Below are 15,782 nucleotides of genomic sequence, written 5' to 3'. Positions count from 1 at the left end.
GCTACGAAACTGCTGTTTAATTTAAAAAACACAGTCTTCCTTTCATAGCTAAATGATTGCCAGTGTGTGTCATTGATTCTACATTAGAAATAACATTTACTGGATGGTTATTCAAAAGCCTCGATGAAGTCTCTAATTTCAAAGATTCATAAGATGAATCAGAGTTGTAAAAAGCAGTAGCTTCAGCATCAGCAAGGTCCGAACACTGACCATCCTTCTCATGTAACTGTCCTGTTGTTTCAATACCTGTTTCCTTATGTTCTGAATTGAAATCTGAATCAAACTCATGTTTGGCCCTGCCATCCGAATCTGTTTCCATTTCTGATTCCATGGTAGTAAGAGCATCCATATAATTGTCTACCTCACTAGCTACATCATCATTCTCATCCTTAAATGCATGGACTTCTGGTCTACTTTCACCATTGACTGACAAGTCCTTTTGTTCCACTTGAATAAAATTCTCAGAAATTCTCTCTGCATCCTTATCTGCAGTGACCCTCGGTGAATGAGTTTCTCGAGTAGAGGCTGTGGTAAGATTATCCATCAACTTAACTCCCTTGACATTTCTTTTCCAAAGATGAGTGAAAATAATCCAATGACCACATAACACACATGATCCCGAAACAAGACTTATAAACAGCATTATGTGAATTAAGAAATCACGGATCTGTTGACAGCAACATAGTCCATTGACGTTCTATACATAGCTAAGATCTAAAATAAAGCATCTTTCATTGACATTTCAGACCACATCGAGCAAAAGAGATTCATCTTCAAAATAATAAAATAACCTAAACAGCCTGTGATCAGAATATCTTTCGGAAGGACAAAGATCCACCCGAATGCTTTTCATACAGCTTCAGCATATGTAATGTGTTTATTCTGGAGAGCGTGCCCAAAGATACCGGCACATTTGAAACCTTGAGATGGAAATTCTGCATCTGACGACCCTCTCATTAAAAAATCACTGTGCCCTTTCCCACAGGAATGCTTGGCAGGCATATTGAGCAGAACATCATCCTCTTCCATCCTCATATTGAACATAGGAGCTTCCCAACCAATAGTTTTATCAAGCACTAACATAGAGTTCCTTGAAGCTCAAACATCTACCAACATTCTATTCTCATATGACGAAGACCACAATCTTGAACGATCACTATCGCTATTGTAGCTTCGCTTGGAATGATGTTTCTTGTCATTTTTATTTCTTCCACTTGTATGACTTGATTTCCCTTTGTGTCTGTGCTTGCGATCCTTCTTTTTTGATTGGTGCCACCGATGATTTTTAACAGTGTGACAAACAGAACTGATTTGAGGTTCTTGAACATCAGGTGCCTATTTCACAGAGAGTTTGGGACTAGGGCCCAAACCAAGCGGTGCTCCCTAAATGTATAAACCCGTGTATTGACACATATCACCTAGAGGTTTCTACGTCTGAATATTTACAATAATTAATGGGGGCCATAAAATAAGGTCTTCTTGTTTAGCTTTTGCTTCAATCAAACACAACGACTGATATGACTTTGCGTTATCAGGTGGCACATCTTGATTCCACCCCACAAGGACATACACCGCTTTATATTGTCTTGACACCTGAACGAAGCACTAAATTATCCACATTTGCCTTACGTTCACACTTCTGGTCTTCACTCTGCCCCTTTGCTCTCTTTATTTCATCTGTCTGTGATAGATTACAGATGGCCGAGGCTGCCAACTCTTGAATTGCAGAAGATCCATTTTTGAGGAGAACTATGAGATGCTTAACAAATCCAGAGGACCTCAAAAGGTTTCTAGAGAATATGGATTGCGAGAGGCTGTGGATTCGAACAAATCCCAAATTTCGTAGCGCAGCCAGTGCAAAATATGAATTATGCGCTACGAAATCACCTAAACATGTAGCGCTGCGAAACTGCTAAAAAGGATTCAAACAAATGTAAGACATTTGGCATTGAAATTTTTTCAGTGATAACAGGTACCACCAAATTTTTCTTTCAAGATTTCTTCTAGTGTGCTTCTAGTTTGGCTTCTGTTGTTGCTTCCTTTTCTTCTTCTAGAATTGCTTCCCTATTAGCCTCATGAGTTTCTTCCTTTTAATTGGAATGTTTGCTTCATGTTTAGAGCCTAGGTTTTCTTCTTTTTTAGGCCTAAGGTTTTCTTCCTCTTACTGTTGGGATTTTCTTCTGAATTAACCTCCAATTTTTCTTCCTGTTAAGCAACTAATATAGCTTCCTATTTAGAGCCAATAATAGCTCCAATTATGGCTTCCAATTTAATGTCGAATTTTACTTCCATTTTAGAGCCATATTCTACTTCCATTTTAACAACTCATGATGCTTCTTTTATAGCTTCCATTTATTAATTTAATATTTTTATTTCAAGTAAATTAGTTAAGTATATCATACCTCTTAAATAATTTATATAATTATAGAATAAGTTATATTGCATTTGAAATATTTTATAGCATACCAATTATAAATAATTTTTAGGGAAGTGGACATCCATACAAACTAACAACGTATTTTTAAGTATAACCATAATTTTTATATTATTAATAAAAAAATTGCTAGTTGTGACTAGCTACACATAATGCAGGCCCAGATTCACATCATAGAGATTTCTAGAGCATATCTCTTTAAGGTTTTTTACAGTTACAAACCATACCACAACATTCTAATAAAATAATAAGATAATTCTTAAACTATAACCTGCATTTTTATATTATTAATAAACAAAGTTACTAGTCCATGACCAATGTCTACACATAATGCAGACCCAGATAATACATGTCCAAATGATATAATCCAAAATGATACATGTCAAAATGATACAACTCAATATGGTACTATAGTTGAAAATGATACATATGATAATAAACATGAAAAGAGGAATCATAACAATTTATCAACAATGATCCATGGTGGAGTCTATATGATCAATGTCATTGGCTACTACCAACATATTGGTCATCATCATAATCATGTATATCATGATTATCAACATCATGATCATCATCACTATCATCATCGATGTTGTCTTCCTTGGTGTCCTCTCCCTCTACTTCATCATCATTTTCTTAAATGTCTAAACCAGACCCAACATAATCTGGATTGATTTCAAGATGAACTGGATCATCTAGAAGACCTGTGTTATGCAAAAAAAAGCCATTCAAAATGAAAAGTTAGTATTTATTTCATGTAATATTTAATATTTCTGTTATATTTATAATATTACAACATATGAAATGAAAACATAATCATATGACAACATTTCAAGGTGCACACATATACCATAATAAAATTTCAATTAAGTTACAACTAAGATGTCATTCCAATGATGTAAAACATGCAACAATTCTAATAAATGTTAGTAAATCATGGAATGACACCCTACCTTTCTTTTGACTAGCTCGTGGGTTGTGTAGTGTACCAGACCCTACTAGGAAGGAAGGGCCCTCCTTCTTAGCAGGGAAACCAAGATTGCAACCCATCATATATAGTTACTAAAAATTTAACAACTTAAACAATTTGAATGCAATAAGAAATAATAGGTAACCACTATAAAAATTAACAAGATTAAACTAAATAGAGAAAAAAAAAGGATGAATTTTGTCTTGTAGGTCTACATATTTGGTTCATTATGTTAGCTCTTTACGATCGAGTCATTGTGTTAGCTCTTTATGATCTTCTTTTGCTAGTAGAGAGCCTTCTTCAATTAGGATTGGTTTGTAAGGGATTCACTCCAATATTGGAGTGCCTTCGGGAGCTACCATGTTATCACTATCATTGCCATGGGTATTGGAAACAATGAACTCAATGTTGATTACTACTTTAAACAATACTTTAATTTTATTGTCAATGATTTACAACTTATGGAAGATGCAGCATGCCCTGTTGTTAGAGATCTCTCTTCAAAATTTTGGCAAATTTTTTTCTATTAAACCAATATAGTTTTCTTCACTTCAAAATATTTTTGTCCCTAGTTCTAGAGAAGTCCATATCAAGAATCCATCCTTTAAATTCTTCCTCAATTTACTCTTTGGTTAGGATTTTCCTCTTATGTATAATTGATTTCTATATTTGGGCCATCTGTTCCTTGACCTTAGAAGATAAACTAGTATGGAAATCACTAGCTGTTTTTTTTATACCCCTCTTAGCATTAATTACATACTAAAATAATTTCTTGGGAATAAGGATTATTTTCTGTAGATTAGACTGAAGTTTTTAAGGATGGAAACTTATCTAAAAGTTTAGAAACCCTAGTGAGTCTTACTAATCCCTAATAGGCAAACAAGAAAATGTTTGACAATACTTTTGTAAAATAATTCAAATTTCTAATGCCTTTATATAGCCTCTAAAATTTTTTGGCAATTTTGAAGGTAAAATCATTTTATACTATAAAATTTGGGCAATTGTTTTTTTAGAAAAAATTGGAAATTAGCATATAATTTTTGGAAAAAACATGGAAAATTAGACCACTTGTGAATATTAACCCCTGAAATTTTCCCTGGATCATTATACCTTTTACAAGACCCTATTTTGTTGGACTCTATGTCAAATGCTATGGATAATCTCTAAAATATCACATACTAGAGGAGAATAGGGGTTTTTAGTTGTAAGTGAGGCAAGTGATAGCTATCATAGGTCCAAAAGTAAGAGTTAGAAAAGAAACACAGTTGGAACGACTCAGGAAGATAATTTACTTCTAAAACAATGGGATGGAGCCACTCAATGAAATCAACTTGTGATTCAAGATGACCCTATTTAGCTTAATATAATATATAGTTTGTAGATTAAATATTTGAGTATTGGTATTAGTTATCATTGAATTTGGAAGAAATAGAAATAAGGATGAGATAACTAACCTATAAAATTAGAGATAAGCCTCAAAACCAAGTTTAGTGTTTTCCATCATCGTCAAATCCCAAAGCTACGTCAACATCCACCTTATGAAATCTTCACAAATTGAAAAACTTGACAACTTGTTAATTCCATTATGACATGAAAATCTTATCAAATCATATGATTACTTGTATACTTGCAATATGTATGGGTTTTCTCTAGAATTCCTTTGCCACTCCTTGTTTGCGTGACATCTAATACATTTATCATCAAGCTAGAATTCACTTAGCTTATATGGTGGGCGGTGGCAGGGATGTGTATCACGTCATCTATCTTGTGCTAATTGAAACTTTCAGTTATTAAAAAGATGAGCTACACAGTAGCATATCCCTGTTGTAAAAGTAATGAGTGAACATGAACATGAGATTGGACATTGCAAACAAGGCTCGACTTTGTTGAATAATATTATGAAAGAATGATTGGATTAACGTAGTGGAAAAAACTTGCATCATCTCTCCACACAAAGAACTCTACACAGTGAATGATCTTTGCAGAATCATTTCTTAATAACAAATATTAGTACACAACAATGTTCCACACTTCTGCATGCATCCTCTTTTCGCATAGTTTTCCCACACCATTATTATTATATATTGTTGGTAATATTTTGATACTAAATAATCCATATCTTCGTATTCCAAATACTACTAATTAATTTATTGAAGGTTGTGTGGAGTGCAGTGAGAACTCCACACAATGAAAGATTTCTGCACAAATATCTCTGCATAATGAAAGCTCTCTATAGAAGCATTTGTTAATAACAAATACAAGTCTGTCGCGGAGTTCCCCACTTTCACATGCATTCTCTCTTTGCACTGTTCTTTCACATCATTATTATTATATATTATTGGTAATAATTTAATACTAAATAGTCTATAGCTCTTTATTCTGAATACCACTAATTAATTGATTAAAGGTTGTGCGGAGTGCGGAGAAAACTTCGTATAATGAAAGCTCTCAAAACAAAGCTATCTACACAATGAATTGTACAACATTAGATGAAATTTGTTAATAACAAATACAAATGTGCGACGATGTTTTGCACTTCCACATGCATTATCTCTTCGCACAGTTCTCCTGCATCATTATTATTATATAATATTGGTAATATTTTAATACTAAATAAGTTGTATCTTTGTATTCCAAACTGTTTTGCCACAATGTTCCGAATTTCTGCAGGCATTCTCCCTCTGCACAGTTTTCTAGTACACCTTCCATATTAGTTTTTAAATGATTATAAGGCTCTTGACATTAGAACTAAATATAGTGCATTATTAAGGATATGTCTCTTTATTAATCAAAGAATTAGTGTGAAAACAAGGATTACCAATAAAAATTAGTGTTTATAACATATTATATTATGTAAACATTCTAATGATAACAGGTAACATACAAATTGTTGAAAGCATTTAGTACCTGAGCATGTGAGAAGAAAACATGCTCGTCACAACCATATATATAAAAAATGTGTCGAGATAGAAATGTTTGCAAAGATGTTGAAACTTGGAGTGATAGATAGTAATTACGATGCAGATGAGTTCACACTTAGAATCGAAGAATTAATTAATGCTTAGAAGTACTATTAATATCTATTCAAAAAATTGATACGCAATCATGATATCACTCAAGTGCTTAATAGCATTTACTCCGATGCATTGTGTAATGATTGATGGCTGCAAACATATCAATAAAATTGTATCTATTGATATTATATACTATTCTTTTCAGCATTTATTTGGAAAATTCAAGTATATGCAAAGGTTTACGCAACCAATATAAATTGAAATGGTGTGTGGATCCCCTTCATAGACTTCTAATTGCATATTTCTTTTCACAATAAAATCTTACTCCCCATGTTTGTAGTGGGCACATGTATAATGATTATTGGTTGTAAATATATCAAGAAGAACACATTTATCGATATTATAAAATAGTATTTTCATCATTTATTGGGTGAATCGATACGTAACCAGGGTCACATCGTAAGAACTTAATTAATATTTAATCACAGAGTAATGATAAAATAATTATATGTTTAGAGCTTATGCGAATTCAAGTATAGAGTAAGAAGAAATTGTAATGGATAACTCTAGTCAAAATTAGATGCCTAGACAATGTAGCCATGCCTAGACAAAATCACACTAAATATAAGAAAGCATCTATTGTTATTTGTCCAATTTGCATGAATTATGGACTTTGATCTCATTGCATGTATTCTAGTTATTTCTTACTAATTTTGCTATTAATGACAGAATGTGAACTGTGCAATGCTTTAATCAATTAATCCCACATCTCTGCACTCTACAAATTTCAATATGAGCCATAACAATCTGATTATTAATCTTAATTAAATTTTTTATATTTAGTAATATTCATTCTAGAAAGTTGGTATGTGTGGATGGGTAACATATACGAAAGCGTAAAAAATAATGAACGAAGGTTCTATCGCACATATTGATTTCCGCACATCCTTCTACTCTGCTAGAATGGAAACTAGTTGTGGAGCAATGTTTATGAATGCATTTGTTGAATAAATGTTGAAAAGACTATTTTATAATATCCATCAATTTGTTAAAAAATAATAATAATTATACAATGTCAATTTACAAATAAATGCTTACATTAAGTAAAAAGCAAAATAAAAAAATATGCAAATTAAGTTACAAAAATATTTTGAACTTAGAGAAATATTATTTGGGTTTCGAAAAGACTGGAAAAATAAAATTTTACAATGAAATCAAAGTAACATCCAAATCGATGATGATTTACATTGGCGTACAATATAGTCAACAAATTAAATAGAGCGATATAAATAAATGTCATACATGGAAATTAATTATGTTATTTTCGAATTTGATGATGAACTACAGTGAAACACTTCTATGCTTTGGTTTTTATTTTTTTGTCTTATTCTTAGTTGTTCTTTTGTAACTTTTCTTTTGATATTAGCTCATTCCTATGCAAGTCTAAGTTGTTTGTCATTGTTATTATATGAAACACTATTATGTTTTATGTAAAATATTTCATCATTCTATCTTGTTCATAGCATTAGTATATTCGAGTCTTCTTTGTTTTCTGGTAAAATACAAGATTTGATGCGAATAAGACACATATATGAGTGGATTTGGTGAACAAGCGAAGTGAATTCGACATCACCTTGAAAGCATTGGTCAAGGGGAGGATATAGATCATAGCCCTGTCAACAAGTCTGATTTTAACGATTCTACATTTGATCAATACAAAATTTCTAATCAGCTTGCATTTCTTAAAATGCTTGTGGAGCAACTCCTAAGAAACATACATGATGAATGCAATATTATTATCTCATCCATGAATGATCTCCAATGCAACTAGTGGAAGATGCAGGATAGATAAGAAAATTTGCTGAGGATTCAAGAGTGTTTACAAGAAAAACTAAATTGCTTTGAAGGTTGATTGACTCAAGTGGAGAAACATGTACATTATGAGTGTCCACCATCAACAAGATCAACAACAAATAATCTTGTTCCATAACTAACCCTCATAGTTATTAGCTTTTGTGTATTTAATGATCCTGAAATTTTTATGGATCTATATTTATTTTCCTGTTTTGGTAGTGAAACAACTTTTTTTAAGCTATTGTCGATATTATAATCCTTCTTCTTTTTTCTACATAAACTGATACTTAGTTTCATTTACAGAATCTTCCAACATTGTCGATCGTTCGAGCTTTTTCTTCTCCACCTTATTTGCATATAACTCTATTTAAAATTTGATGAGATGATAATTTATCTCCATGTGCTTGAATTCATTTTTAGTCTTTAATATTTTATAATTCATGCTTTATTGATCTTTAACAATTGCTTCAATGCATTAAAAATAATTTTTATTTAGCATATTTCACAACACCATGATCAAATGTTTAAAATGGGAAAAAAATTAAAGTGAAAGCTTATTAGGGATTAGTAGCAATGTTAGCCATAACAATGTCATAGAAATCATTAATGAAGTAGCTATTCACAAAATTAGCCTATCTTGATGCAGAATACGGAGGAAGAAAGCATGATTCAATATAGTCCCTACTACTTAACAAAAGCCCTTGGACACAATTTTTCTGCTTAGTCTTTATGTCGCACTTCCCCCACAATCTTTCTCCTTTCTTTGAAAATTAATTACAAAGAGCAATTCAGCATTGACTATTGTAAAACAAAATATGGCGTATTTTCATAATGCTTTGAAAAATAAAAAACATAGTTTAGCGTATTATGATATTGTTGGGATGGGGACCCCAGGGATAGAATTGGACTAAAATTAGTCATTTTTGTAAAGAATTTTGTAAAATATGTAAGGTCTCCACGAAATGTGAATGTGGAGTGTGCAGATAGATAGAGTCAAAGGGGTCTTAGACCCTTGTTTTCGGTTGGTTTTGAAGACTCACTGATGAGCTGGGGGCCATGTTATTGTATTAGGAAAGCTATAAATAGTTGAGTCTTAGTGAGTCTTAGAAGTAAGTTGGGATAGAGAATTGGGTACATTGAAGAGTTTTGTTGTCTTAGGAAAGAGCTAGGGCAGAAAGGCTTTGCTTCCTACGCTTAGATAGAGAAGGGAAGGCTCCTACAACAAAGTGTGCAGGAGGCTTGGGTAGAGTCCGCAGCTGAGTGCGCGGACCCCTGTAGCTGTGTGCGCAGGGTAGTGTTTGAGTGTGTATTGAAGAATTATGAGTAATAAAGATCGATTTGAAGTGAAATACTTGCATTTATCTGCTATCTAAGTATCTATTATCTGTTTATTGCGTTGATTACTGTTCCATGTGAATTAGTGTCTTGTATCCACATGAATTGGGTTAATTGAACATATTTTCACTTAATAATATGATTGCGATTCGCGAAGGTTTTGACTTAGATTCATAACAGAGACATGGGTCCGCGTAACAACAAATATAGATCCCAAGAACTCTAGAAGACCTGTTTATGTGCGCGAACTTAGCTGAATGTTAGCTTTTGGACCTCAGTAATACAATAAACCTGTTTCGGGAAGGATTGGAGGTGATTAGAGCTGACTTTAGGGCTCGAGCTCTAATGGAGGGTAAATATATGCAAAATCCAATCTAGGGTTACTTTTTAATGTTCGTATGTAGGTAAATCGACTATTTAAAGTCCGCAAGGACTGATCGTGGACCTTCGCAAGGTCTAAAGGCCGCTTTAACTTAATTACAGAAGTGATTCATAGAAGTCTATCGATCTGTGTGAAGGTAGATCCAAGGCGCGAGAAGACATCACACTAGTCTCTGGATGTAGAAACTTGGTTCTTGCATCCCCCAATACTGCTTCGGGTGAGACTGCAGCCTGTGCTACATAGGTTGTTGCCAAAAGGGCCAACAGTGTAGGGTTTTGTTGGTTGGCACAACTAACTCTGAACCTGGGTCAAGACCCCCTAAGGCAAAAAATGGTTCTATTAGGTTGCAGTCTCACCCGGAGTAGTATTGGGGGATGCAAGGACCAAGTTTCTGCATCCAGAGGCTAGTGTGATGTCTTCCAGTGACTTGGATTTTCCTTTGCGAAAAGTGATAGACTTCTAGGGCTCGTTATTGTAATTAAGTTAAAACGACTTTCAGACCCTCGTGAAGGTCCACAATTAATCCTTACGGACCTTAAACAATCGATTTACCTACTTATGCGCATCAAAAAGTAACCCTAGATTGGAGTTCACGTAGATCTACCCTCCATTAGAGCCCGATCCCTAAAGCCAGCTCTAATCACCTCCAATCCTTCGGGAAACATGTTTACTATATTATTCAGGTCTAAAAGATAATGTTTAGCTAATTTTGCGCACATAAACAGGTCTTCTAGAGTTTTTGGGATCTAGATCTGGCATCGTGAAGACCTATGTCTCTGCTCTAAATCTAAGTCAAAACCTTCTCGAATCTTATTCGATCATATTATTAAGTGAAAATACGTTCAATTAACCCAATTCACACAGATACAAGACATTAATTCACATGAAAAAGTAATCAACACAATAAATAGATAATAGATAATCAGATAATAGATAAACACAATTTTTCCACTTCAAATCGATCCTTATTACTCAAAATTATTCAGTACAGACTCAAACACTACCCTGCGCACACAACTGTAGGGATCCGTGCAATCAATTGTGAACTCTATGCATGCCTCCTGTATAGTCATCTACAGGAGCCTGCCCTTCTCTATCTAAGCATAGGAAGCATAGACTTCTTGCCCTAGCTCTTGCCTAGGACAACAAAACTCTTCAATGTACCCAATTCTCTATCCCAACTTACTTCTAAGACTTGCTAAGACTCAACTATTTATAGTTTTCTTTGTACAGTACCACGGCCCCCGGCTCATGGGTGAGTCTTCAAAACCGACCAAAACCAAGGGGCTAAGGTCCCTTTGACTCTATCTATCTGCACACTCCGCATCCACATTTCACGGGGACTTTACATATTTTACAAAAATGACTATGTTTAGTCCAATTTTACCCTTGGAGACCCCATTCCAATAGGCCCCCAACACAAAGATCATGACTCACCCTCGAGTCACTATGCTGGTTGTACCAATTTTTGGCAGAGTTCGTTGAATGCCTTGGTCAACTCCTAAAGCTCTATGGTACTCTGTTCTACTACTTTTCCTCCTAGATAGTTTTTTTTGTGGTAGACCCCTCTACTGCTAGTTGTGTAGTCCTTTGTGTCTATTGCATTGCCTTCAACTTCTCATGAATGTTCTGTGAAAATTGGCAGACTTCCTCAATCCAAAGCTCAAGCTGGGCTTTGAGCAAGGACTAATTTTTCTGCAACTCCGAGGTTTGCATCATTTTTGTCTTGCCTTCCTACAAGTGTGCAAAGCGCTAGACTAGCACCAACGTTTGCGTGGATGTGCTGATCTCGTCGTACTGCTCCCATGCTTCCTTGATTTTTGTGTTCAACTGCTGCAGCATAGGATCCTCCTGTAGTGTATCCCATAGGCCCATTGTCAAAATGAAGAGCTGGTCGCAACCTTGAACTGTGACATCTAACTGAGCCATGGATTCTTTTATCACCGCACCTCTTTGTTCCTGAATCTCCGGTGGTGTGGTCGGCTGCAACTTCAACTGCAACTCAGCTAGTTGCATCTGAATATCGAAAGTCACCTTATCACCCTTTTCTTTTTATGCACGCACTCCATCAACCAGTTTCCTCACTTTAGTGGAGGTCTCTGCATCTTTGGGTATATTTAGCTTAGGAATGGACTTGGAGGCCTACTCAATTATGACCAGGTTCTGGCGTTGTGTCCGCAACTCCTCCTACTCCTTCAATGCCTGAGTTTTTTCTATGGATAACTATTCGTTATTGACTTTCAACTCATTGACCATAGTGAGTGCGCGTTTTTCTCTGATATTGTTGCTGTTGTTGTCAATCGTTCTGGTTTCTTGGAAGTTGTTGGAGGAGAGCCAGTTTCCTCCACACAAAGAAGACTTACCCGAGGTAGTGCGATTTGCCTCGTTGTGGGCCACAAAATATCTAGAGCGTATTAAGGAAACAAATATCTTTTGGATTTTGATGGATATGGACCTTCACATGGTGGTTAATCAGCGACCACGACTGTATCCCACCTTGTTCACACAACTATCGACCTATGTGGAATTCAAAGCCAATTTCCATAGGTCCTCGATCAAAGCGCGCAGAGACGCTCAACAGAAATGGCACTAGTTTTCTTATATGGTGACAGACATAGATATACAGGAAGTTGTGGGGACTTGGCCTCTGGAATGGTGTGCACCAATAAAATTAGATACAGGAACAAACATAGGCACAGAAAGCTCTGTTGTGCAAAAGCAGAAGGATGTCGCTTAAAAGGTTGCACGTGCACTAACAAAACAAAAGAAGAAGGAAGTTGCAAAGGCAGCTACGAAGAAGGATCAAATGCAAAAAGAGTGTGCTGCTAAAAAGCAGAAAAAGAGGGAGAAATGGGAGTTGTAGTAAGGCAAAAAATCAACATCGCCCGAAACAGAAGAACAGGAACTCTCAGACCAGGGTGAAGGTGGTGACAAGGGGCAGAGCACCTCGTTCATTCTAAAGAAATGTGGGAAGGAATAGACTGGAGGATCTCGAAAGAAATAAAAGTCTGACAAGCAGACACATCTGGATCCCATGGTGCTGACAGAAGGTGACCTCGATGAGATTGGCGACAAGATACGGGACACAACGACAGAGGTGCTGCAACAATTTGAGCAGCAATACATGCAGATGCTAGGAAGCATCCAGAAGTATCCCACGGGCTGCAGATCTAGGTGAACATGATTCAGGTGCATGTCAGAAAGACGAGTAGTGTGCAAGAAAGCTTGATGCAGGGTCGTAGCACTGCCATGAAGATTGAATGGCCTTTGGATCTCAGAATCTTTCCTTTACCAGAGGGGTCAGTCGCTTGGAATTGGATGAGGACCATGCGGTGCTCCACATAGTAAAAAATATGGAACTCAACCTTGTCGTCTGTCGCTCAAGTCTCTTCATGCACTACATCAGGGGGTCTCATACGAGCTGAAGATCAGAGAAAAATTCACACTTACTGTGGTCAATGAGTTTAAAGTCAACAACGAGTAGCTATTCGCCAAAAAAACTCAGGCATTAAAGGAGCAGGAGCAGTTGCGACATAAAGCGAGAACTTGGTCACAACAATTGAGTAGGCCTACAAGTCCGTGCCTGAGTTGAATATACCCGAACATGCAGAGGCCTCCGCTAAAGTGAGTAAGTTGGCTTATGTAGTGCGTGCACCAAAAGAAAAGGTTGATAAGGTGACTTTCGATCTTTGGATGCAAGTAGATGAGTTGCAGTCGAACACACCGTTGGAGGTTCGAGAAAAAAGAGGCGCGACGATAAAAGAATCCATGGCTCAGTTCGATGTCGCAGTTCAAGGTTGTGACCAACTCTTCATTCAAGAAATGGGCCTATGGGATACACTGTAGGAGGATCCTACACTACAGTAGTTGAACATAGAAATAAGGGAAGCACAACAGTAGTACAACGAGATCAGCACGCCCGCACAAACGTTGGCGCCAGACTAGCACTTCACGCACTTGCAGGAAGGTAAGAAAAAATTGATGCAGATCCAGGTGTTGCAGAAAAAACATTCCTTTCTCAGAGCCCAACTTGAGCATTGGATAGAGGAAGACTGCCAGTTTTGAGAGAACATTCATGAGAAGTTGAAGGTAATGCAGCAGACACATAAGACTACACAACTTGCAGTAGAGGGGCCAACCACAGAGAAACTGGTCCAAGAGGTACAAAAGGCAGCAAAAAAGAATACTATGGAGCTTTAGGCGCTAACCAACGCATTCAACGAAATCTGCCAAAAGGTGGAACAACCAACACAGTGACTCGAGGGAAAGTCATGATCTTTGTGTTGGGGGCCTATTGGGATGGGGTTGCCAAGGGTAGAATTGGACTAAACATAGTCATTTTTGTAAAGAATTTTGTAAAATATGTAAAGTCTCCGTGAAATGTGGATGCGGAGCACGCGGATAGATAGAGTCAAAGGGGCCTTAGCCCCTTGTTTTTGGTCAGTTTTGAAGACTCACCCATGAGCCGGGGCCATGGTATTGTATTAGGAAAGCTATAAATAGTTGAGTCTTAGCGAGTTTTAGAAGTAAGTTGGGATAGAGAATTGGGTACATTGAAGAGTTTTTTTGTCTTGGGCAAGAGCTAGGGTAGGAAGGCTCTGCTTCCTATGCTTAGATAGAGGAGGGAAGGCTCCTACAACTGAGTGCACAGGAGGTCTGGGTAGAGTCCGTAGCTGAGTGCATGGACCCCTGTAGCTGTGTGCGCAGGGTAGTGTTTGAGTCTATACTGGAGACTTCTGAGTAATAAAGATCGATTTGAAGTGGAATACTTGCATTTATCTGTTATTTGAGTATCTCTTATCTGTTTATTGTGTTGATTAATGTTTCATGTGAATTAATGTCTTATATCAGAGTGAATTGGGTCAGTTGAACATATTTTCACTTAATAATATGATTGCATAAGATTCACTAAGGTTTTGACATAGATTCAGAGCAGAGACATAGGTCTACGCGAAAACATATATAGACCCCAAAAACTCTAGAAGACTTGTTTATGTGTGCGAACTTAGTTGAACGTTATATTTTTGACCTAAATAATATAGTAGACTTGTTTCACGAAGGATTGGAGGTGATTGGAGCTAGCTTTAGGGCTCGGGCTCTAACAGAGGGTAGATCTACATGCACTCCAATATAGGGTCATGTTTTGATGCGCTTAAGTAGGTAAGTCAATTGTTTAAGGTCCATAAGGACTGATCGTGGACCTTTGTGACAGTTTGAAGGCTGCTTTAACTTAATTAAAGAAATGGGCCCTAGAAGTCTATCAATCTGCATGAATGTAGATGCAAGGCATGGGAAGACATCACACTAGTCTCTTGATGCAGAAACTTGGTTCATGCATCCCCTAATACTGCTTCGGGTGAGACTGCAGCTTGCATTACATGGGTTGTTGCTGAAAGGGCCAGCAGTGTAGGGTTTCATTGGTTGGCACAACTAACTCTGAACCTAGGTCAGGACCCTTGTGGTGAAGTAAAATTACAAGTGCAGACACAAACAATTCCCTCTAGCCCGATAGCAGTTCTAGCCACAAAAAAACAGACATTCAATGGAAGATTTTTTTAGGTTAGAACCAATTAATAGGGCCTACCTCTTAGTCCTCTTATCCTATTTTTATGAAGCTCTTGCTTCCTCACTCTAGCTACCTCTTGTTTCCTTCTCCGAGCACCTGAAAATAAACAAGCAACAAGCACAACAAAATGTAATAATAAACAAATTGTATTTCAACTACTTAACAAGTCAAGAATCATTAAGACATAAACATGTAATATGACACATTATGCAGGAAATCAATCA

At 36.4% G+C, this 15,782-nt stretch overlaps 1 pseudogene; it reads right to left on the bottom strand.

Annotated features, from left to right (window-relative positions):
* Positions 1–592: 592 nt before the first annotated feature.
* Positions 593–12,008, bottom strand: LOC149143846 (uncharacterized; annotated as a pseudogene).
* Positions 12,009–15,782: the final 3,774 nt, after the last annotated feature.

Source organism: Pinus tabuliformis, chromosome X (assembly GCF_031772625.1).
Source record: "Pinus tabuliformis cultivar Carrire ecotype Pingquan chromosome X, CPIR1, whole genome shotgun sequence".
NCBI classification, from domain to species: domain Eukaryota; kingdom Viridiplantae; phylum Streptophyta; class Pinopsida; order Pinales; family Pinaceae; genus Pinus; species Pinus tabuliformis.
This window is presented reverse-complemented; position numbering and strand designations above follow the sequence as displayed.